Genomic DNA, 22863 nt, shown 5'->3' with positions numbered 1-22863 from the left:
AGGGAGGGAGGGAAGGAGAGAGAGGAAGAGAGGGAAGGAGGAAGAGAGGGAAGGAGGAAGAGAGGAAGGAAGGAAGAAAGAAAGAGTAATGATTACAGCAGCAAGACAAAGGACTTCAAGAAGGTTATAGGAAAAAGAAATTGAACCTGATGCATTTCATCATGTTGACAGGGTATTTGTAGTTCAGGGGGAGATTTGGAAGAGGAATTAATGAAAAGGAAACTAGAAAAGGCATATATACAAACACAAATCACATCAGAAAAAGTTCTCTAAGAAAGAAATGGCATCATAGTAGATTACATGGCTCGGCTCTAAACATTTTTATTGCCATAATAATGTAAGCCCGGAATACTTATTTAAACACAAATTGTGATAACTTTTTTGGTGAGGATGGGTGAGAGGAAAGTGTGTGTGTATTAAGGGTGGTGTAGAAGAAGCAATTTCACATCATTCAATTTACAAATTTAATATACCATATCAGAATGTGAGGAAGCAACCAGAAATTATAAGCATATTATAAAAATGGAGATAGGCTGGGCGTGGTGGCTCACACTTGTAATCACAGCACTTTGGGAGGTCGAGGTGAGTGAATCACAAGGTCAGGAGTTCAAGACCAGCCTGGCAAGATGGTGAAACACTGCCTTTACTAAAAACACAAAAATTAGCGGGGTATGGTGGAGTGTGCCTGTAATCCAAGCTACTCGGGAGGCTGAGGCAGGAGAATCTCTTGAACCCGGGAGGCGGAGGTTGCAGTGAGCCGAGCTCGTGCCACTGCACTCCAGCTAGGGTAACAAGAGCAAAACTTCATCTTAAAAAAAAAAATTAAAAATGGAGATAAAAGACAAAATAAACAAAAGAATTGATTGAAAGTCATTGTCCCTGGAAAGCAGGGACATTGATTGAAAGTCATTGTCCCTGGAAAGGAAACTGCTGGTTTTTAAAAATTGCTGTTGTTTTGGGTCTTGTGGTAATATTCATGTTTTAAAATTGTATACATTGATACTACGAAGAATTTAAAAAGTAAATATAAAGTACATTTGGAATGTTGAGAAAAACATACTTCCCTATAATGGCTGGTGTGACAACTCGGAAAAATCCCTAACAGATAAGCATTCTATCTTCACTTTATATATGAGGAAATTAAAGCCCACAGAGATTATGCAAGTTGCCACAGTTATTCAGTGACACAGCCAGGTATCATACCCAGTCTTTCTGCTTCCTGTTTCAGGAATCTTCATAATACCTCCTGCCTTCTCATTATCTAGTTTGTATTTGTCATGTTGCTTTAAATAATATCATCCACACAGAAACAACTTTAAAAAACTGAAAATAGAAAATGGTATCCTTCATCAGGCATGGCCGAACTCGATGAACAGATTCTAACTATATCTTAGATCTCTGTTGCACCCCTGTTTTGAAGACACTGAGGAATGGAGATGAACATTAAGGTAAGCAGCACATATAGCTTTGGAACCTAAACCCTTTCCTAATGGATAAATGCTTCTCATTAGACCACCCCGAGACAAAGAATTGATCTCATCACTTAACAAATGTTTTCAATTTGATTCAGTGCACCTGGGAAATAACATTTCTATTTGCTGCCAAAATATGATTGCATTAAACTTTAATAATGTACCTGTCATGGGGGTTAGACAAGAATATTTTAATTGAGTGTCAACTACACCCCACTGGAATACACTAATAGATTTACTTTTTCAAAAAGTTAGAAACATTGATGAACTCTTAGTTGTCTGCTATTAGTTTTATATAGCCACTGATTAGTATTACCCCCTTCCACAAGTACAAGGCATCACTAGACTTCTCCTTGGTAATCAGATATTTTTTGTGTCCTTTGGTACTTGTTGCTAGAAGTGTCATTATGATGTCTGCAATTTGCGGAATTCAATGGCAGCTCCAGTTAAATAAACAAAATCTAATTATGTCAAAATTGGGCTTTGCTCAAATTAGTATGATTGATTTTCTTTCTGTATAATCTGTGAACACCTGCAAAAACGGTAAATGTCAAGGTGTTTCTTAGAAAACTTTAGAAAATTTAAAAGAACTGGTGAGGGAAATGTAGATTGCGTTGCTGTATAGTCTATATATTTGATCTTTTTAATCTAGGTCCTTGCGTTTTGGATTTATGAACCCCTGCGATTTTATGCAAAATGACACATGAGTGTGCATTTTGCAAAAAGATTGTCTTTAACTTTCATGAAATTTTAAAAGAGGTTTCTAACCCCCAAACCACAAAGAACCATTGCTTTACAGAAAGAAATAGAATCCATGTAGACTCCTTTAATTAGGTTCTTCTTAGTGGAAATAAAAATATTTTTGTAATAGGTGCTAGTAAATATCTGAGAGATAGAAAGTATTACATTTGCCTTCCGCTATTACTATTCAATTCCTTTTCTATTTCTGGAATCATGAATATCAAAGTTCATCTAAGACAAATTTCGTCTCCCCTCCCACTCTACCCCCAATTTTTTCTTCTAGCTTTTGAGGATTCATATGAGATTATCAACAGACAATACTTTTTGTCATGGCTTCCTAATTGAATTTTTTACTTCTCTTTCTGGATTACATACTGAAAATATTTATGAGAATAGTGAAAATCTCAAGCATTTATATTACTTAGTGATGCCAAAGGAGTGACCCACTCGCGTTGGTCTTGGTTTCTTTCATTGATCAGAAGCAGACTTTGCGCCATCTTTGCCAGAGCTCTCACAAGACATTTCCGCGAAGCAATTACAGAGCAAGAAGAGCCTCAATGATAGGTGTGTGGCCTGGCTTTATGGACTCTTTTTTGAAAAAAAGTTATATTTACTTAGATTTATAGCCAAGAGATTTTATCGCTATTAAATTTAATCTCTAGCAACCTAGACACATCCCACAAAACTTCTAGGAAGAAAGTTTAATGGCTTATTACAGTTAATTAACATTTTTCTTTCATATTTTAAAGTTCAACTATATTATATTTTATATTAATAAGGAACGCAACACATACTCTCAGAAGCTTAATAATCTACTGAGAAGAGACTACAGAATTTAAAGAGAAATAAAACATAGGGTCAAGTCAGGTTTTCAGAGTCAGTAAAGGAGATGAGTCACCACACTGTGAAACTTTCTCAGTTTTCCACATCCAGAAATTAAATTTTGAAGTGCATTTAGCCTTATTTGTTTCTTAGATATCAACTCACGCTAACCAAATTAATGAAACACTAAGGTATAGATCAGACACAAATGTATGTGTTTCTAGGAAGCTGAATATATTAATGTTGGTTATATTTGTGTCTTCTACTTTTAATACTTCCTGGAATCTAGACACTTGGAAACAAAAACCATTAACAGTTAGTTGGTAGCTGAAATAGAGTTGTAACAGAAAACTGGCTATGGGGAGATTCCTAATGAATGATCTCAACTTTACCATAGTACAGCTCTCCAGAGACAAAGATTTTATGACTGCATGGTGGCTTGGCCCAGATTTCCTACATGTGTGAATTGGGTTTGCCACTTTCCAGCAGTGAAACTTTGGATAGATATTTAGCTTTTCCAAGTCTCCTTTGCCTCAACTATCAGTAGGGGAAATAATAGTATCTACCTCATAGGTTGTTAATATGTTTGAAATAAGAGAATGACTGTAACATACTTTTTGTTGTGTTGGTATGTAATTAATGAATTGTATCCATTGGCCACTCCATTTCCCCTTTTCTTATATTTATTCTTTTTCTTTGTCCTTCTTCTCTTCATTCTTAATAAACTACATCCATTTTTTCCTTGAAAAACAAGAAATAATCACGTATCTTCAGAAATACTTAGCCTTGTTTTATGTGTATGGCTTGAAAATTTTACATAAATGACATTGTGTTCTAGATCTCATTCTGTTTCATGCATTTTTCATGCTACTATATGAGAATTTAATTCCTTACCTCCAAATGTTACATAGTAGTCTTCCATGTGTATAAGCCATAATTTATGCATCTCTTCACTTGGTGATGGACACATGTGGCTTCCAACTTTTTACTGCCCAAACAACCCTGTGAAAAAGAAACATGTGCACAGTTCCTTGTGAATCTGTACTAGCTTTTCTCTGGGGTCTGCTTCCAGGGGCAAAATTGCTGGATCATAATGCACACATTTACATATGGTGGACCTGGAAGGACAGGACATACTTTTACATACTTTCCCAGTAGAATAGGGAAAGGAATAGGATGAGAAATGGAAGATGAATAGAAAAGTATTAAAACAAATCAAGGACTTTCCTCAGATTGATGCTAATAGCATGACTTTGACTAATGAGTATGATCAACCTGTGCTGTGTACCTAAAATCCTTAAAAATGAAATTAAAAAGAATGTGGCTTAATGCATTGCCAACATAAATACCATACCCACTACAATGGCTTAGTAGCTCCATCTGCACTCCATAGCCAGTGTGCCGGCCTCCTACTATCCTACCAAGATGGTGCAGAAAATCATTAGGTGGCGTTCACACACATAGGAAATCTGAGCCAAGCCACCATGCAGTCATAAAATCTTTGTCTCTGGAGAGCTGTACTATGGTAAAGTTGAGATCATTCATTAGGAGTCTCCCCATAGCCAGTTTTCTGTTATAGCTCTAATGATTTTAAAACTCCTGAGACTCAGATACAGACAGTGAAAAGCTATTATTCTGCTTTGCTAGTCTATGAAATTTTAACTATAGATCTCTTTGTTAATCAGCCCTGGAGATTGCTGTAACTTAAATGGTCTCCAGGCCTGACCATTGCTGACTCCCAATTAGCCTGTAAAGGTATCTTATAAGGGGACTGTTTTGACATCTTTGACCATTTCATCCAATCAAACAATAAAAGGTCTCACACTGAGGAAGTGTAATGTCACTGTGTTAATATACCATGTGGTCACCAGTGTTAGCAAAAGCTATGGAATCAGGAGTGTTGAAGTTAAGCAGTACGAAAAGAAGTGTCAAGCCAGGAGTCAGTATTACTTTAAATTTCCTCTCGTAAATAGATATTACTCTTCTTTTTTAAAGAAAGAAAAGAAAAATCATTCAAGTAACTGTTTTGCCTATGCCAAAGTATTGAAATAACTAAACCTTTCATTTTCAACAACACTTTTTGGTTTTTCGTAGGCCCAATGCTAAATGACAAGGTAACGATTTCTTCAGGAACTGAGGAGAGACAGGCCTGGAAAGTTGTAATGATTTGCTTCACAACTAGTAAGAAGAGAAATGATATGAAAGAGGAATCTTCTCTGAGACATGTTCACAAGCAGGTCGGACCTTTCATTCAGAACAAGATTATTTTAATTTTTAACGGTCTGAGATATAACTGATTCATTCCTTAAATTAGTTCATCTTGCTCAAGCCATTATAATAATTCACTGTTATTTTTGGTAATACAGATCGTTGTTAATTTTTTCTATTTAGAAGCCAGGAATACACAAGGGAAGGGCACATTCAGAAGTAACTAACACCACTACAATTTTAGGACCTTTCCATTTTATTGAATTGGATTTTATTTAAAATTTTGTATCTCTTTTTTTGGTCATTATTATGTCTAATATGTTTTCATTCCTTAAATCTGCTCTGTATATGTTCTGTTCACAATATTAAACATACAATGACTATAGCCTCATTTTCCAAATCTAATCTAGCTTAAACCCTTTGGTGGCGCAAGAAAAGCAAGTTGTAAAATAATCTCTTTGTCGTGACCCTCAAGTCATATCTTCTGGACTTGAAAGGTACACTGGATGTCCTATGTGTTGGTGCCTCATGCTGCTCAGCAGGAAATCTGAACTGTTCTCACCTCTCTGGTCCTTCTCTCTCACCAGCAGATACACCCGAGAACATTCTCCACATTGTCTTAATTCTCCTGCCTTCTGCCTGGGGTCACTCAACCCAAATGGAAGAGATTGCACTGTTCATATTAGGGATGCTTTAATTCTATAGTTCAAAGATTGCAATTTGACACAAAAATCTACTTTTTCTAGCTCTAACAGTTCTGGTGAATATTAAGAGGAGGGAGTCTTTTGTTAAAAAATAGCCTGCAATTCAGTAGCATCATCTTTATAAGTAGAGGATGCACAATCACCCACTTGCTGGTCACTGCTCTGCTTTGGGTCATCTGAAGTCGATCACTGCATCCTTGGAGGATGGTGTGAAATGCCAGTGAAACCGTGAACTAATTCAATGACATGCCCATTGTTCCACTCATTTAGGCAAATGCTTTTTCTCAACAGGGAAGCTTCTCACATATTCCTAACAGTACTAAATGAGCTCAAAAAACTTAAGAATGATACCCCACTGCTGCTTGTCTCTAGTTCTCAGTTCTCATCCTGACAGGCAAGACCCCCAGCATCATCTCAGTCATAAAGTACTTGTGAGCATTCAGAAAGGCCTAAGTTAACTATCGTCGGGTTACACAGGTTTGGAAGCTTGAGCACATTCTATGGCATTTGTGGTATGGCCTCTGTAGAATCGATATCCTTAATCATAGATAGCAGATGGAACTGTGAGACAATGGCCTTCCACAGTCCCTTCCCCAAATAGACTTAATGCTACCACACTTCAAAGGCAATCACTGTCCATCTACTCCAGGTCAGTGTGCAGTGCTGGCTGGGGGCCTGGGCTACCAGAAAGACACTGGCTAGAGTTGAACACTTAATCTCCCTGCTCCCAAGTACAGATGAGAGGAGAGAGAGAGGCTCACAGCCTTCTAGAACTTTATGTGCTTAAGTGCTGATAGGAGCTACCATTTGCTGCATTTTGGTCACTCTGGAATATAAGACACCTGAGACAGCAGCTGATGTGGCTAAGCAACAGTCAGGCCAGATTTGGTGATACTTATTTATAAGTATACTTATTTAATAAGATACTTATTTAGCAGAATCCAAGAATCCTCATGAATGCCAGTCAAAAGCATGACTCAGGCAAAGGGAACAGACAATAAAAAGAATGACTTCACATTTCACAGCAGGAATTCTCTGGCCTCGGAGAACACTAGATACCTCTGGACCACACATCTCTTTGGCAGAATATTTTCTCATCTACAGATCACTGTATGGCTCGGTTTACCTGAAGCCTCTTGTGGTTTCTCCACCTAATAACCCACATGATTTTTTTCCAGAAAAGCAGCATAGATGGAGATGGAATGTAACACCTGAAATAATAGGATTTTACAGGAAATAATGTAAATCAAGCCTTTTGCCCTTAATGACCCATAATAAAATGCTCTTGTTACCAAGCTCTGCAGGCAACCCAGTGCAGGTTGCTATGGAAACACCCAGCTGCTCCTCTGCGCAGTTGCTTAATGATCAGTGTGATGTCAGGCTCTGGAGAGAAGCACAAGCTCAGACAACTCTTTACAGTCACAGGGACAGTCCACTTGGGACTGCAGGTAGGTCTGAGTGGGGGCCCCTGTGTCCAGGTATAATTAAAATGCACTCAGACCTATGACTGGAAATGCTTTCAGCAGAAAATTAGGTCGCCTTTTTAATTTCTCCATTCATTTTCATTTCTCCACATGACTGCCCAGTCAGAAGCAAGCCAGAAGCAGGGAGGCCATGGCATGTTGCTGCAGATGGCACGTCATCAGTCTGTGACCCGGCTCCCGCTCTACACGGGTGGGAGATGCAGGGGCTCTACCTTGACCCATGCCATAAAAGGTCACCTTTTTGTCCCCTCTTCCCATGTTCCCTGCATCTACCTTTCACAGTGACTGGACCTGAAATTCTCACTATTACTCATGGCTTGATTTAGATAACAAAGGCAAGAGCTTTTGCCCAGAATATTATTTTCAAAATGTATTTATTATCTGGGAAGAAAAGACAAGCCCTGAGGAATCTCTTCCTGTCCTTAGCTCCTTTTATTTTTTTCTCCCTTCCTCTCTTTCATTCTCTCTCAAAAGGGTTTATTAGGTGCCTATTGTCTGCGGGTAATTACCAGAAACACAAGGATGAATGAAGCTTGATCGCTGTCCTCCAGGAGCTGACAAGTTATTAGATGGGGACAGGCATGTAAACGAATGCATGAGCTAAAGAGACAGAGGTGTGTACAGGGCACACGTGGATAAATCCTACCTGAGGGAGAGCTGGAAAGGCTTTTCAGGGGTGGGGGGTGGGGTGGGGGGGAGATGCTTACTGGGCAACCTCTTGGGAAGAAATTAATGGGATTGTGGAATTAATGGGAGGAAGGGAAGAGGGACACTGTGAGTAAAGACTGAAGGCACAAAATAATCTTGTATGCTTGATAAATTGCAAGCAGTTGAGAATGGCTGGAGCTTTGGCCAGGAGAGTAGTCTAGGGAGAAATACATCAGAAGTAGGCAGGAGTGAGAATCTAATGAAGTTTGACTTGACTTTACAGGCCACTAGGAGCTACTTAAGCATTTTCAGGAGGGAAGACAGAGAATTAGAATTGCCATTTAGGAAGATCATTTTTTTTTTTTTGGTGGGGGGGCAACAAAGAGCATAGACTGAGGAAGTAGGAGACACGGAATAATTAGGAAGTTAGTGGGAGAGCGTGACTGTACAGAACAGCTATTGTTTTTTTGTCTAGCATCTGTTTCTTTGGAAGAGAATCACCTGTCTCTCATTGCCTGGCCCACTCAAACAAGGGTGGACAAATAACCCAAACTCAACCCATTATAGTACCCATCCCTGGTTCAGGTGGGCACATAATCCAAGCAGTTTTTATGAAGCTTCTCTACTGAAAATTCACATATGCATGCCTAGACATAGAATTATTTCTCCTCCTCCTACTCCTTTTCCTCCTCCTTCTGCTTTCTTTTTCTTCTTCTTCTTTATAAAAGGATGTAGCTTTGCAGCTTCCAGAGGCCATCTTTCCTGTTACATGGAGAAAACCTGATCATTAAGTCAATACTTGCAGGAAAATGAACAAGAAGAAGGGGAAACAGAGCTGTATTAATATTGTTTGAGCCTCCAACAGTCTAGAGTCTAGAGTCTACATCCCTCATACACCAATAAGTTTATTTTGCTTGAGCAAGCTTGAGTTAGTTTTAGTCACTTGGGACTGAATGATTCCTGATTACAAAAACAGGTAAAAATGACGACAGCTTGAGCCAAGGTTGTAGGGAATGGAGAGGATGGTTTAGGCAAAGTTAAGGAAACCACCCAGGAATTGGAGAGAGAGAGACTATGGAGTGGAAGGGGAAAAAAATCAACCAGAATTATGCCCAGATCCTTTGTTTCAGTGAATAACAATGCCACCTTATAAGATGTTGAATATAAGCAGAGAAACAGTTATTTTGGGAAAGAGGTACATGTTTTAATTTATTGGGTTTTAGATATTTGAGGGATGCCTAGTTGACATTTTCGAGTAAACAATTAAGATTTTCTATAACCCACTCCCTGAAATACGTACAACTTATAGAACCACATGATGGTAAGTATCTTAAAAGTCTTCCAATCATGCTACCCATTTGATACTTTAATTCCTTCTGTTGAACATTTATTAAGCGCCTGTTGGTGTCATGTGCCATGCTAGGAGGAAAGTCACAATATGTATTCGCAGCCTGCGTTCTCGTGAGGTTCACAGTCTAGCTGGGGAGACAGACATGGTATTTCCATGGGCTGAGAGAGAAGAGCTACTAGTGGCACCTACAAAGTACTGGAGGGACACAGAGGTTGAACCTTCCAGCTGTGGACCTACAACTCCTGATCAAAAGAGTTGTGCAGTTTCTGGTTTGGTAAGTAGATTGGAGAATATATCTTCTTCTGGAGTAGCCTTGATTTCTTTTGGGATAACTAGATTTATAGGCAGTTTTATTGTACGTTGACTCAATTGTGTCTCTCACTGGCCATAGTTCTATTCATCAGGCCCTTACACAATATATTTAGTCTGTCTCCTATGTAAAACAATCTTCTTATATTTTAACAAGATATTTGTGTGTTCCTTTCATCTTTCCCCTTCCAGTCTAAACATCAGATCTCTAGTACTTTTCAATGTGCTTCACGTGACATGGCTTTTGGTGGTTTTTAAAGTAGCTTTTATCATTATATAAAGTTATCTTATCAACTATGTATTTGTCTTTTGTTTAGCCATTAAATAATCATCCTCATGTGAACAGGAACCTTGTCTGTTGTAGCCATCATTTATCCCCAGCACCAAAATTAGTGACTGAAACAAAGTAGGCACTCAATAAACATTTGCTGGAGAATAGCTTCTAGTGTCTAGCCCATAATCATCTCAGTAGATATTTTGGGAAGGCAGTAGTTTGTCTGTGACCCGACTAATGTACAGGGTCCACTGGAGAATACAACACTCTGAGATCACTAGAAACCTCACAAGGTATAAAGGGGTGGTTGCCAATTTGTTCTGGTTTCATATGTCTACATTACGCAGTCCAAGACTGCACTGGTCTTTTGGAGAGCTACGTCACATTGTCACCCTATATCCGTCATCTCAAACCATTAATTTTTTTTTCATGAAGCAGTTACTAACACCATAGCTTCCTATTCTGGAAGAGGATTCTTCTGTTGCTGGATTCTTATTTTTTTAATCTTGAATTTAGAATACCACATACATCTCTGAGAAATTTAGCCTAAAAAATGTTTGCACGGCTTTTGCTTGTGATTCTGTTATCCAATCTTTAGTTCTTCCTGCTTGCTAGCATCAGCATAATTAAAGAGCCTGCAGCCTCCCACAGGTCAGGCTTTCTGCATTGCCTGTACTGCTACTCTCAAATCCCAGCCCATGCTCTGTCATCAAGAGCATCCTCAGTTGAATGTTTATTGGGCAAATTTCTAAAGGCATGCCTGTTATATTTCTTTCAAGTTATTAATTAAAATGTGAAAAAAGAAAAGAATGGTTTAGCTTTCTACTGGAAACATCCCTCTTTTGTTATTTATCTATCTGTCTATCCCAAATCCAGCACATTTGGATTCAGTTCATTTTTTTCTCCTTCACCTTTCAGGAAATTTTGCTGTCATCTAGCTACACTGCATTTATACTACAGTACCAATCTCAATGAAAGAAATGAGTTTGGACTGACATAACCTAATATTAAGAAACCCATATTGGCTCCAGGTGATCACCAGTTACTCTTCCATGGGTTCCAAACCCACCACTTACAGGCAGATGTTACTTGATCTCCCTCGTGGACACTCTGGTAGGGAAAGAATTTGTAGGAATCAATTGTGAAATTGCATTGACCTTTCTTTCACATTGCCACAGCAGTCAAAGATGTGTGTGGGGAAGTTGAAATAAAGAAGCAGCTACAGAAAAAAAAAAAAAAAAAGAAAGAAAGAAAACAAAAACCCTAGAGGATGTATTTTTAAAAGATGTAATTTATGTAGTCTATTTTGGGGCTACATAAATTCTCATTTTGTTTAGAAAAGCATCACATAGCCAGTGCACATCCAAAATATGCACACTGATTATTTATAATGGGCAACGTTCAAGATGGAACCTTCCTCCCCTCTTTAAGCCAAAGGGTTATTTGGGCCAAGAGGGTGCTGAGTGGAGGAAGCAGGAAGTAGGGGTGGGAGTTCACTCTGCTCCATAGCCCCTTTGAGAGCCTCATCGAGTTAAGAGAGCATTGGTTACATCAGCACTGCTTTTTTCTCTATTTATGTCATGGAACACTGTGAAGGGCCTTCCTTAGATTTCAATGCCCTTTTAAAATCAAAGAGCATGTGGCAATGGACCAAGCCAATAGCCACTGTCAATACAAAACAGCATGGCCCTTTGGTCTTGAGTGCCTTCAACCAGAATCCATCAGCATAAAGAACCACATTTCCAGGAAATGTACAGGATATTTAATGGCAATCAATGTATTTCCTCCATGATTTCTGGCTGCCTCTTTTCTGTGGAATTTGGCAAGAAGATGGGAATTCAGATGCGGCTATGTATGGGGTAATTCAGCAGGCTTGGAACATCATTTTGTTCCAGTTAATTTGAGGAGGCTGTCACTTTCCTCAAATCTGTGATAGTTAGGATGTTTGTTATTACATCTCCGCTCTCCATACCCTGTAAACTATATAATAAATTTGATGAAAATGCAGATACCTCATGGACATGTTATTTTTGTTCATAAAGAGTCTTTCAGACACTCTTAAATGGTTTTAAAAATGAGCCTAAAATGTCATTTTGGGGATTTGTAAGGCATTAGAGAGTTACATCCATCTCTTTCTCCTTCCCTTCTCTCTTTCTCTTTAGAAGTGCTTAGAAAAGCGTTAGCATCTTGGGGTCAGAATATCATTATAAAGTAAATTACTACTAAAATGAGCTAAATGCTAACCTCATAGTCTTAAGGAGTCCTTTCCTTACACTGTATGTTGAACTGATTGCTTGAAAATAACTAAATCGTCCGGGAGATTTCAATCATGTAATATTTCATAGTTCTTCTGGGGACAGAGACTGAATGTGGTTACTTTGCAGAGCATGATGTTTAATCATACGAAGTGTCTTGATGAGTACTGTTTGATGAATAATAATAATAAATAGTAATAATATCCCACAAGCATTTGCTGACTGATGCATTTAAGGACTGAAGAAACTCCTGGTTTCTTCAGTTTCACTGCTTCTCTATTTCTCCACCAGATGGCAGAAGAAGGGCCAGGATATTGACCCTGAAATATTTTTTTGATTCTTTGATATTAAATATGAGATGGTATCAAAGGTTGGAAGTGAACATTTAAGTATATTCCCATAAATTTATGTTTATTATAAAATCATAAAGCCATTTATGATTTATCATTTATTATTTCATTATAAAATATATTTCCTACATAGAAATATATTTAAATAAATAAAGGGTGTGGAAAACTTTGGTACTGTGTCAAAGGTTAAAAGTTAAGCCAGGCATTATAGACCGGGGGATGTATTAATACTCTCTCTGATACCCTTAGGAAATGGGCAGTGGGACAGGGAACCGTTTAGTGAAGGTTTTTTTACCCATCCTCCTTTTGCACATGGAAATATAAATAGGAAAGATGTATAGATATAAAATATGGTGTTTCATCGAATGCTGCAATGGCTCTGGGCCTTATAAGAATTGCATTCTCTGCCAGGCGCAGTGACTCACGCCTGTAATCCCAGCACTTTGGGAGGCCAAGGCAGACAGATCACGAAGTCAGGAGTTCGAGACCAACCTGGCCACCATGGTGAAACCCTGTCTCTACTAAAAATACAAAAATTAACTGGGCATGGTGACCAGTGCCTGTAATCCCAGCTACCTGGGAAGCTGAGGCAGGAGAGTCATTTGAACCCAGGAGGCGGAGGTTGCAGTGAACTGAGATTGCGCCATTGTACTCTAGCCTAGGTGACAGGGCGAGCTTCCATCTCAAAAAACAAAAACAAGGCCGGGCGCGGTGGCTCAAGCCTGTAATCCCAGCACTTTGGGAGGCCGAGACGGGCGGATCACGAGGTCAGGAGATCGAGACCATCCTGGCTAACACGGTGAAACCCCGTCTCTACTAAAAAATACAAAAAACTAGCCGGGCGAGGTGGCAGGCGCCTGTAGTCCCAGCTACTCGGGAGGCTGAGGCAGGAGAATGGCATAAACCCGGGAGGCAGAGCTTGCAGTGAGCTGAGATCCGGCCACTGCACTCCAGCCTGGGTGACAGAGCAAGACTCCGTCTCAAAAAAACAAACAAACAAACAAACAAACAAAAAATCAAACAGAATTGCATTCTGTACTCCTACCCAGTGTTATTTTGGGATAAACTCTTAAAATTTATCTCACAGGGTAAAGTGTGTAAGAAAATTAAAAGGGGTAGTCAGGGACCTGAGGGCCATCAGCCAACACAAAGAAGAGTCTGAATTCTTAGAGCTGGTGAATGTTTAACATCTTGGCATTGTTAAGGGTTGCCTAAGTTTATTTAGTAAGCTCTTAAATAAATGGAGAAAAATGTTTTATTACTCTCATATAAATGGATTTAAAAGAGAGATCTAAAAAAGACAGTTTGTTTCAGCCAGAAAACAACTTCATTCATATTCTCATTGGCATGTCTCTCATCCATATCTAAAAACCAAAGCACTTCTCATGGATTTACATAGTCTGTCTTTTGAGATAAATGGTCATTAAATGACAATTTAGAGAGAAAAGGAGTGAGGTGAAAGAGATTGTTTTAAGAATACCCTTTTAGGCAATAACCTGAATACTAGGAATGAAAAATTAATTTTAAGACAGTGGTTTTAAGATTTCTTAATGCATATTTGAGAAGTATATTTTAGGAAGTATATACACACTTATGATATTTTACTGCACACCCTCTGGGTTTTCTGAGGCCCTGGCTTAACCCTTTTCTAGTTGCCATGACAACAAGGACACAACTACAACATCCATACCGTGAGCTGATCTATGAGGAAGAATTTCCAACTCTATGCATAGTATGTGTATTTGACCCAAGCTTTTCAGAAAGAATTTAACACAATTTTAAATGTAGTAAATTGTCTGTGTGAGTCATACAATGGAAATAGCGTATGCAGCTAGGAAAATGTAGTCTTATAAATGAACCAAGGGAAAAATAACGTTGGAACCCTGTTCTCTCTAAAACCTCCATCTTGCCTTCCCTCATCTCTCTTCCTGATGTAAAGAATGTCATAGAAAACTTGAAGAAAATCATTCTAAGCTTTTATTTTTTTTTTCTTTTTAAAGTCCAAGCCTAAAATAAATGATTTATTTTCAAGTAAATCATAAATCTGTAATCTGAGACATTGGTCTTGCAAAACACTTCAACGCTTCCAACTACTGGCTGTAAACTGCTTTTCTAAAACCCTCCTAAATGTTCACTCTGCATTCTGAAAGAAGAAAACAGACTGAAATTTCATCGTCATTTTCTCTGATTCCTAACTAAGGTGCTTCTCACACAGAATCTCCCGAAAGCAGAGATGGATGCGTAGACTCTACAATGGAGAAAGGAGCGGTCCATTCCCCAAGTTCCATTCTGGACACTGAATAGCATCTTGGGAGAAACCAAAATGGGATCCCACTCTGGGTAAGACATGATAACACCAGCAGTGAGATTCCTGTGGATAGGGGAGTTTTCTTGGGCAAGGGTGAAGAAACACAGAAGAAAAGCAGGGAAGTGTGAATGCTAGGGATACAAAGAGAAGTCCCAGGAGGGAGCCTCACACAGATGCTTAATAAATGCTTTTTGATTTGACTGAATGATCAAAGTGTGGTGTCAGCGTCAAGCAGTCTTAGCACCATCGCCTATGAATGCCTTTGCAATCCACATGTCGATTTATCTGGGGGTAGGGGTCAGGCTGTCGGAAGGGATGCTGTGCCCTTGCTTGATGTGAGTGGGCAGCCAGGGCCAGCCGTGGGAAGGGATTGAATCGTGGCGTCCTGTTATTGCGACAGCCACATTCCTCATTGGAAGCTTGTGCTGTGCGTTTGTCCTGCAAGCAAGAGCAGTCTGGGTGCATTTTTGAGATTCTGTGGGAATTACTGCAACACAGACCCTCGGTTTTCTGATGTCCAAAAGGAGGGTGATAGTAAACAAGTAATAAGTAATAGTATTTGTTTATGTACATAGCTTAACTCATAAAATTGTGTGATGATAAAATAAACTTTAAGCAGCAGATGTAAAAAGACAAGGTCCTTTTCATCAGAGTGTCCTGCTAGAATCCTTTTAGGAGGCAGGAGGCGGCATAGCTGAGTGGAAAGAATGTTGGCCTGACAGGCCAGAGAAACAAATTCATCTCCCAGTTGAGCAGAAACAGTTGTGAGACCTTGAGCCTCTCAGCCTTTCTGAGTTCCAGCTTTCTCATCTGCAAATTTAAGGTGGTGGTCTAGATCTTCCACTTCATATTTTATTATGATACAGAGAATTAAGAAAGGAACTGAGAGCCTAATTTCCCTGGGGAGGTCAGTTTTACTTCTGAGGCCCTCAGATAGCCCTCTAGACATCTCGCTAAAGGACAGAGGCATTTATATTCACATTTTCCAGTTGTATTTGGGAAATCAGAGTAAGGACCAATACATTTCACATGCCCAGAAGCACGACCCCAGGTTAGGAAGGAGTGAAGGCACTGCCTTACAGCAAACATCCACCTTATCTCGACCCCTAACCTGTCCTGGTCACATACCTCTGTCTAGATGAGCCATTCGGGATGGCCAGTGACCAAATAGCATGTGCAAAAGGAGTAGAGACTGGTGGGTAATGGGGAGGGGAAAGAGAGAAAAGACTTTTCTGGACCCATGGTAAATATGATTTCCTTGGTATTGAATGGAAAAGAATAAGCATTGTTTTTGATAACTCAAGTCCAACTTTCAAGAGTTCCAACAATTTCAGTGGGAAAAAGTATGCATATGTATATATGTATGTAATGTGTGTATATATGTGTATATATGCATATACATGCACAGACATGTGTACACACAACACATAAATACCTATGTGCACAAAGCATATATGTACACACATACACCTGTATGTTTATAAATTTATATTAAGAATCTTAGGAAGGACCTCATCTTCTCACCAGTGGTCTCTTCTCTCTGTTTCTACATCTTAGTCTCTCCCCATAAGGCATGTACCCAGTGAAATTCAGACTGAAATGTACAGAACTCTCTTCTAGATATTATTCTTGGTGCAAACACTCCCTCAGTCCATACCCCTGCCCTTGTGCCCTCACCATCATAAAAAACAGGGACAGGACTTGAGAATTCTAACAGTTTGGGAAACTGTAAATGCCCACACTTTTTACATTTGCCACTGTTTCCATGACAAATTTTTTTCTCAGGAGAAAAGAACATTTCTAAAAGATCAAAATTAAATCACTTTGAAGACTCAAAAAAGGATGGTGACTCTGGGAAAGTATTAACATGAAATAACACTATTTGTATCAAAAATCATTTATGCCATTTATAAAATTCTCCCCGCACTTCAAATTTGCTAAGTTTATGTTCAGTCTTCTTCTTTTGTGTTTCTTGCCATTGGCAGAGAATACAAAAGAGAGAATAGCTTTTGAACTCTTTGGTAATGCAACAAAATCTGATTTCATTAATGAGGATCATTGCTGAGTGAGGTATTTTGTGCTGAAAAAGTAATTGCTAGTTTGACATAGAGAAGCCATATCTATATCTACACAGATGCATATATAGAATGAGTAATATACAGATGTGTGTATTTATGTATATCTGTGTGGATAGATTGATGGATGGATAGACTAATCCCCATTCAGACAAAAGTCCTCTTTGTCTTGCCCATATTATTCTTCAGTTATGTACAAAAGGATTTTACTATCATCAATCTACTTGCCAATTATTTCTATGTTTTATGATCAGTTTTGGTTTTCTTCCAAGAAACTGTTGTGAAATGATATGTGATAAATGCTATGTAAGCAGATATTACTTATCAGCCTGGAGAGACAGGATTGGATATTTTTAGGAAATCTCATTGAGAATACATAGGCCATCACCACCATCACACACACACACACACACACACACACACACACACAATATATATATATATATACCACTTTAACAGCAACAGCAAAAATAACTCCCCTTTCCCAAGTCCTCATCTCGTATTTCTCTTCCTGACCTTCCACTGAAACAATAAGATAACATTCTTATGGAATGGGATTCCCACTCGTGGCCATACCTTTATAGAGGGCATCAACAACCGTGAATGAGTTCATCACAGTTTCTGGGCTCTGACAGAGAGGGACCAATAACTTGCTACTGTCAACCAAAACACATCTGAGACAGGTCTAAATCAATTCAGAAGTTGACTTTGCCAGGACAGGACCAGGAAAAAAGAACACAGAACCACAGAAACAGTCTATGATCTGTGCCTTTTTCTAGAGATGATTTTGAGGGTTTCAATATTTAAAGGAGGACAGTGGGCAGGAGGGGAAAGAGGAGAGGGATGGATGTTCACATTGCTGAATCCACATGTTGCAAGAGATAAAGAGCAGGTAGGAGAATAGTCAATTATATATTTGTTTCACATTCAGTCAATTGAGATAAGGTGAACATAGAGTAGCTACCTGTGGAGATGTTTAGCCTTTTATCTGTAGCTGTCTGCTTAGGAACAAAAGGAAAGGCAGTTTCTTGCATGACTCAGCTTTCAGCTTAAGTTTTTTCTTTTTGGCATAGTGAAAGTGTTTACTTTCCTTTCACACTATGAACCACTAAGTATCTGAAAGGAAAGGGGCGGGGATCCCAGCTACTCGAGAGGCTGAGGCATGAGAACCACTTGAACCTGGGAGGCGGAGATTGCAGTGAGCCGAGATTGCACCATTGCACTCTAGCTTGGGTGACAGAGTAAGACTCTGTCTCAAAAAGAAAAAAGAAAAAGAAAGGGGCAGGGATAGGTCAAGAGAAAAAAAAAAATGCTTGTGTGGGGAGAGCAATGAACTAAGAAAGGAGAGAGAGTTCAAGAAAAACTTCGTATTACCTCATGGAGTCTAACAGAAATTGAATTCAAACCTTGGCTCTTTCATTTAGTGTTTGTTCTGTATACTTAAACCAGTTGCCTAATCTCTATGATCCTTAGGTATTTATCTGTAAAAATGAAAGTAAATTACAGGCTCATGCCTGTAATCCCAAGCACTTTGGGAGGTCAAGGCGGGAGGATCACCTGAGGTCAGGAGTTCAAGACCAGCCTGGCCAACATAGCAAAACCCTGTCTTTACTGAAAATACAAAAAATTAGCTGGGCATGGTGGCACACACCTGTGATCCCAGCTACTCATGAGGCTGAGGCAGGAGAATCGCTTGAACCCGGGAGGTGGAGATTACAGTGAGCCAAGATTGTACCACTGCACTCCAGCCTGGGTGACAGAGTGAGACTCCATCTCAAAATACAATTATAAAAATAATAAAAATATCTATATTACCATATTGTTTTAAGGATTATGTTAAACTATGTAATAAATATAAAACATATAGTACAATTCCTTTCAAAATTATTATAACTTTCATCAATTTATAATTCCCTAAGGATAATCACTATGCCCATATAACTATGGAAAAATTTTTGAAACATTTCTGGTTTGAGGGATGAAGATTAAATGAATTTTATTCTAAGAAAATAATTAAACAACTGAAAGGAAACTATCTACAAAACAATGCTTAACATAAATAACCAACAATGAAGAAACAAAAAAATAAATTACAGCAGATTTGTGTTCCAAGGGACACACTTTAGAGAGATGCACTAATGCAAATGGTAACCAGAAGAAAGCTGAAATTATTGCATTAATATCAGACAAAATAGATTTTCAGACAAAAAAATATTTCTAGAGACAAAGAGAGACATTTAATAACAATAAAGAGATCAATACATCAAGAAAATGAAACAATTATAAATGTATAGTTTATAATACATAATTTATACAAAGCCCCAAAGTGCATGAAACAAAAACTGACAGAACTGGTAGTAGAAACAGTTGGAGTTATAGTTGGCATTATAGTTTGGAATTATAGTTGGAGATTTACATACTCCTCTCTCATTAACTGATAAGACAACTAGAAAGATTTAAACAGTATCAATCAACTTGATCTAATTGACATATATGAGGTGCTCCACCACCAGCAGCAAAATGTATATTCTTTTCAAGTACACATGAAAAAAATTCCAACATAGATTTTATGCTAGGCCATAAAGCCAGTAATAATAAATTTAAGAGATCATTAAAATTTTAAAATTAAAATATAATTAAGTATGATTATGTGGGATTCATTCCAGAAATGCAAGAATAGTTTAATATATGAGAAATCAATAAATGCAATACATCGCATTAACAGAAAGAAAGACAAAAACCATATAATCATTTTAATGGAAACAGAAAAAACATTTGACAGAATTCAACATTCCTTCATGATAAAAAACTCTCAACAAATTAAGTATAGAAGATATGTACCTCAACACCATAAAGACCTATTCAGGATGAGCCTGGAGTATCTTATAGTGCAAGAAAGTAAGGAAGTGTCCAAAATACAAAAGCAAACATAAAGCAAACAAACCCCAACAATCAGGAAGGTATTACAAAGGAATACAGGAGCTAACTGAAGGGAGGCACCCAATAGCCAAAGTTGGAAAATTTTGAGCAAAAAATTAAATAAAGTAGTATGGGATTATAATTCAACATATAAAATAAATGTCCATGAGTCCATAATGATATAAATAAAGAAATAAATGGGGTAAAAGGGATAAATCTCCCATGCAGAACAATTCTGACTAATTCATGTGGATACGCCACCTTCAAAGAGGTGAGACGGTGTGGTCTGCCCACAATCACTTCCTTCAGAAAACAGGGAATAAAAGAATATCTTTCCATTGGAGAAACCTGCTGGACACCACCTCAGCCAGGTAATCAAAGTCAACAACAGTGGTAAGTCATGTTCATCGAATGTATCCCTGACATGAGGAAAATGGTATTTTACCTCTGTGTTCTCCCTCTCCCAAACCTGTAACTCCAGATTAATCATGAGGAAAGCAGCAGATAATTCCCAATGAAGGGACATTCAAAAAAATGCCTCAAAATTGTCAAGGTCATCAGAAATGAAAAACATGAGAAACTGTCTCAGCCTAAGAAGACACAACTACTAAATACCATGTGGCATCCCAGATGAGATGCTGGAATAGAAAAAGGACGTTAGGTGAAATCTAAGGAAATCTGAATAAAGTATGAACTGAAATTAATAATAATGTGTCAACATTGATGAATTAATTGCAGCAATGTGCCTTAACGTAAGATGCTAATAACAAAGGAGACAGAGCATGGGGCATAAGAACTGTCTTTGCAAGTTTTCTGTAAGTCTAAGACTATTCTAAAAAATCAAGTTTATTTTTTAAAAAACACTTCTCTTTCCTGTAATAATGTAAGACAGATTAGGGGAAAACCACATAACAAAGTCTAGAATCAATTGAAATGGCATCATAAAGCTAAATTCCACAAAAAGGTGACCATCTGGCTTCGTGGAACCCAAATGTGCTGGCTTAGTGCTAAAGTGGCAGCCAGGAAGGGTTTAAATGGTGTTATCATTAATACATATTTGGCAGCAGGAATTTCCATTATTAGCAGCTGAAAAAACATGCCATGGAACATTTGAACAGAACTGTACAGGAAAATACAAACTCTCCCAACCTTGCTCTCTTTATGCAGCTGACATCTCCTGAGAAACAAAGAGCCAAGTTTTTCTTTTCAGAGCCTGCAAGATTTATTTCTTTTAGAAAAATCTACCTTTAATTACTGTAGAATGCTCCCTAATGCTCAAAGACTCCTGAGCTCATTGGATGCCTACAGACTAAGAACTGGGCTTTGTTATTATTATTTAGAAAACAAACAGGTTCAGAGAGGGTCAGTGATTCTGAATTCACATCTGGTAAGTTGCAGAATTGGAACTTGAACCTAGGTCTTTCAAATAAAAACTGAATGTCCTTTATACAACTAAAAATGACTCGAGACATCTTTTTGTCCTGTTGTTTGGCTTATGTTAGTGGACATCAGACACCCAAAACAAAAATGTCACCTTCTGATGAGTGAAGGCAACAAGGTGGGCTTTGGCCTTCCCAATGGGTATCGACACTAACAAACCAGAAAATTCTTCTGAGCAACACTGAGCCTCAGTTTTATCATTTATTTTCTTCTTTCAATTTGTCCCTCAAATGCTTTCACCATCTCTGTTTCTTGTATTAATCTGATCATTTTTGTCTTTGATTCCTGCACAGCTGGTGAAGTCACCTTATTTGGTTCTCCTTCTACACTGCATTTCAGCTTTAATCACCTCTCTCATCTGCCTGACGCTGAGACCCTAGTCCCTGTTCCTGTTTGCCTTGATCTTGACCACATGACAAAGAATATTAGACGATCAGAGAAGACCCAAATGCTATTTTGAATCGAAAATCTGCACTATTTTCAAAGGTTCACTGGGAAACTGGAGTACTTGATAATTCAGTTATTAAGAATATCTAATTCTACTTCATCTCTCTTCTGTGGGAGATAAGATTTAATATGTATCACTTCTAATGAAAGGAAATGAGGAATTGGGTCATTCTTTTCAATTTCACAGTAATATTTCACTGACCTCTAAAAATACCTCCTATTAAAATGTATAGAAACCAATTCTTGGGCAGAGCTCAGACTTGAACAGATGCAAAGAATAATACTGCCCATTAGAAGAAGAAATCTCTTCCGAATAGGACGTTAGGTTTTAACAATCCAACCAACTTAGAAACAATGGGACACTTTGAGATGTACTTAGATCTCTGTCAGTGAGTTTTCCAAAGAAAGTCAGGGCCACTTTTATTGGGGATGTTGTCAAAGAGATTCGTATTTTACATGTCGGGGTGAAGGGCCTGGGGAAATGTTGTTGATCACTTTGAAATTAGTTTTTTAAACCTACATATAAAATGACATTTTATATTGAGTCACTCTAGCCTATTAAAACTCATCTCAACTTTTGTTACCAGAGTGCTATTTTCCTTGTGCAGTGCTTTGCGAATTCTCACTGCCCTCTGCTAATAATTCTGAATTTGAATCTATATCCTCTTAGAGAGAGTGAGACCTTTGCACTTCTAAAGATTGCAGAGCCAGTGGCTTTGTCTCCATGTGACTGTGCACTGAAGGGTCATGTTCTCATGCCTCAAGGGCAGCCAGATAGCCTGGGGAAGAGCAATGGAATAGAGCATGCTGGGAGAGCCAAGGCCTGAAATTGGGGAGTAGGGAGAAATGTTGGCTACAGGCCCTGAGAAGTATAGTCTAGCAGATAGAACGCTGTATCCAAGGGTAGGGAAATAGATATGGGGGCAGGGGGTGGGAGGTGGAGAGAATGTGTTGGAAGCAAAGATCTCAGAGCAACCTAGTAGGAAAATTATGAAAGACAACCAGAGAAAAGTAATGAAGACTGAAGGGTAGAGTAATAGGTGTTTCATGAAAGGG

General features: G+C 38.5%; 1 long non-coding RNA gene across 1 annotated transcript; it reads left to right on the top strand.

Annotated features, from left to right (window-relative positions):
- The first annotated feature begins 8170 nt into the window (after positions 1-8170).
- On the top strand, positions 8171-22223 carry LOC108528974 (uncharacterized). The gene is made up of 3 exons (XR_001885361.1): positions 8171-9704; positions 14834-14958; positions 21654-22223. It is a non-coding gene; the product is annotated as an uncharacterized LOC108528974 (long non-coding RNA).
- The last annotated feature ends 640 nt before the right edge of the window (positions 22224-22863 follow it).

Source organism: Rhinopithecus bieti, unplaced genomic scaffold (assembly GCF_001698545.2).
Source record: "Rhinopithecus bieti isolate Rb0 unplaced genomic scaffold, ASM169854v2 scaffold_5273, whole genome shotgun sequence".
In the NCBI taxonomy this organism is placed as follows: Eukaryota; Metazoa; Chordata; class Mammalia; order Primates; family Cercopithecidae; genus Rhinopithecus; species Rhinopithecus bieti.
The sequence above is the reverse complement of the archived record's forward strand: the minus strand, read 5'-3'. Positions and strand labels throughout refer to the sequence as shown.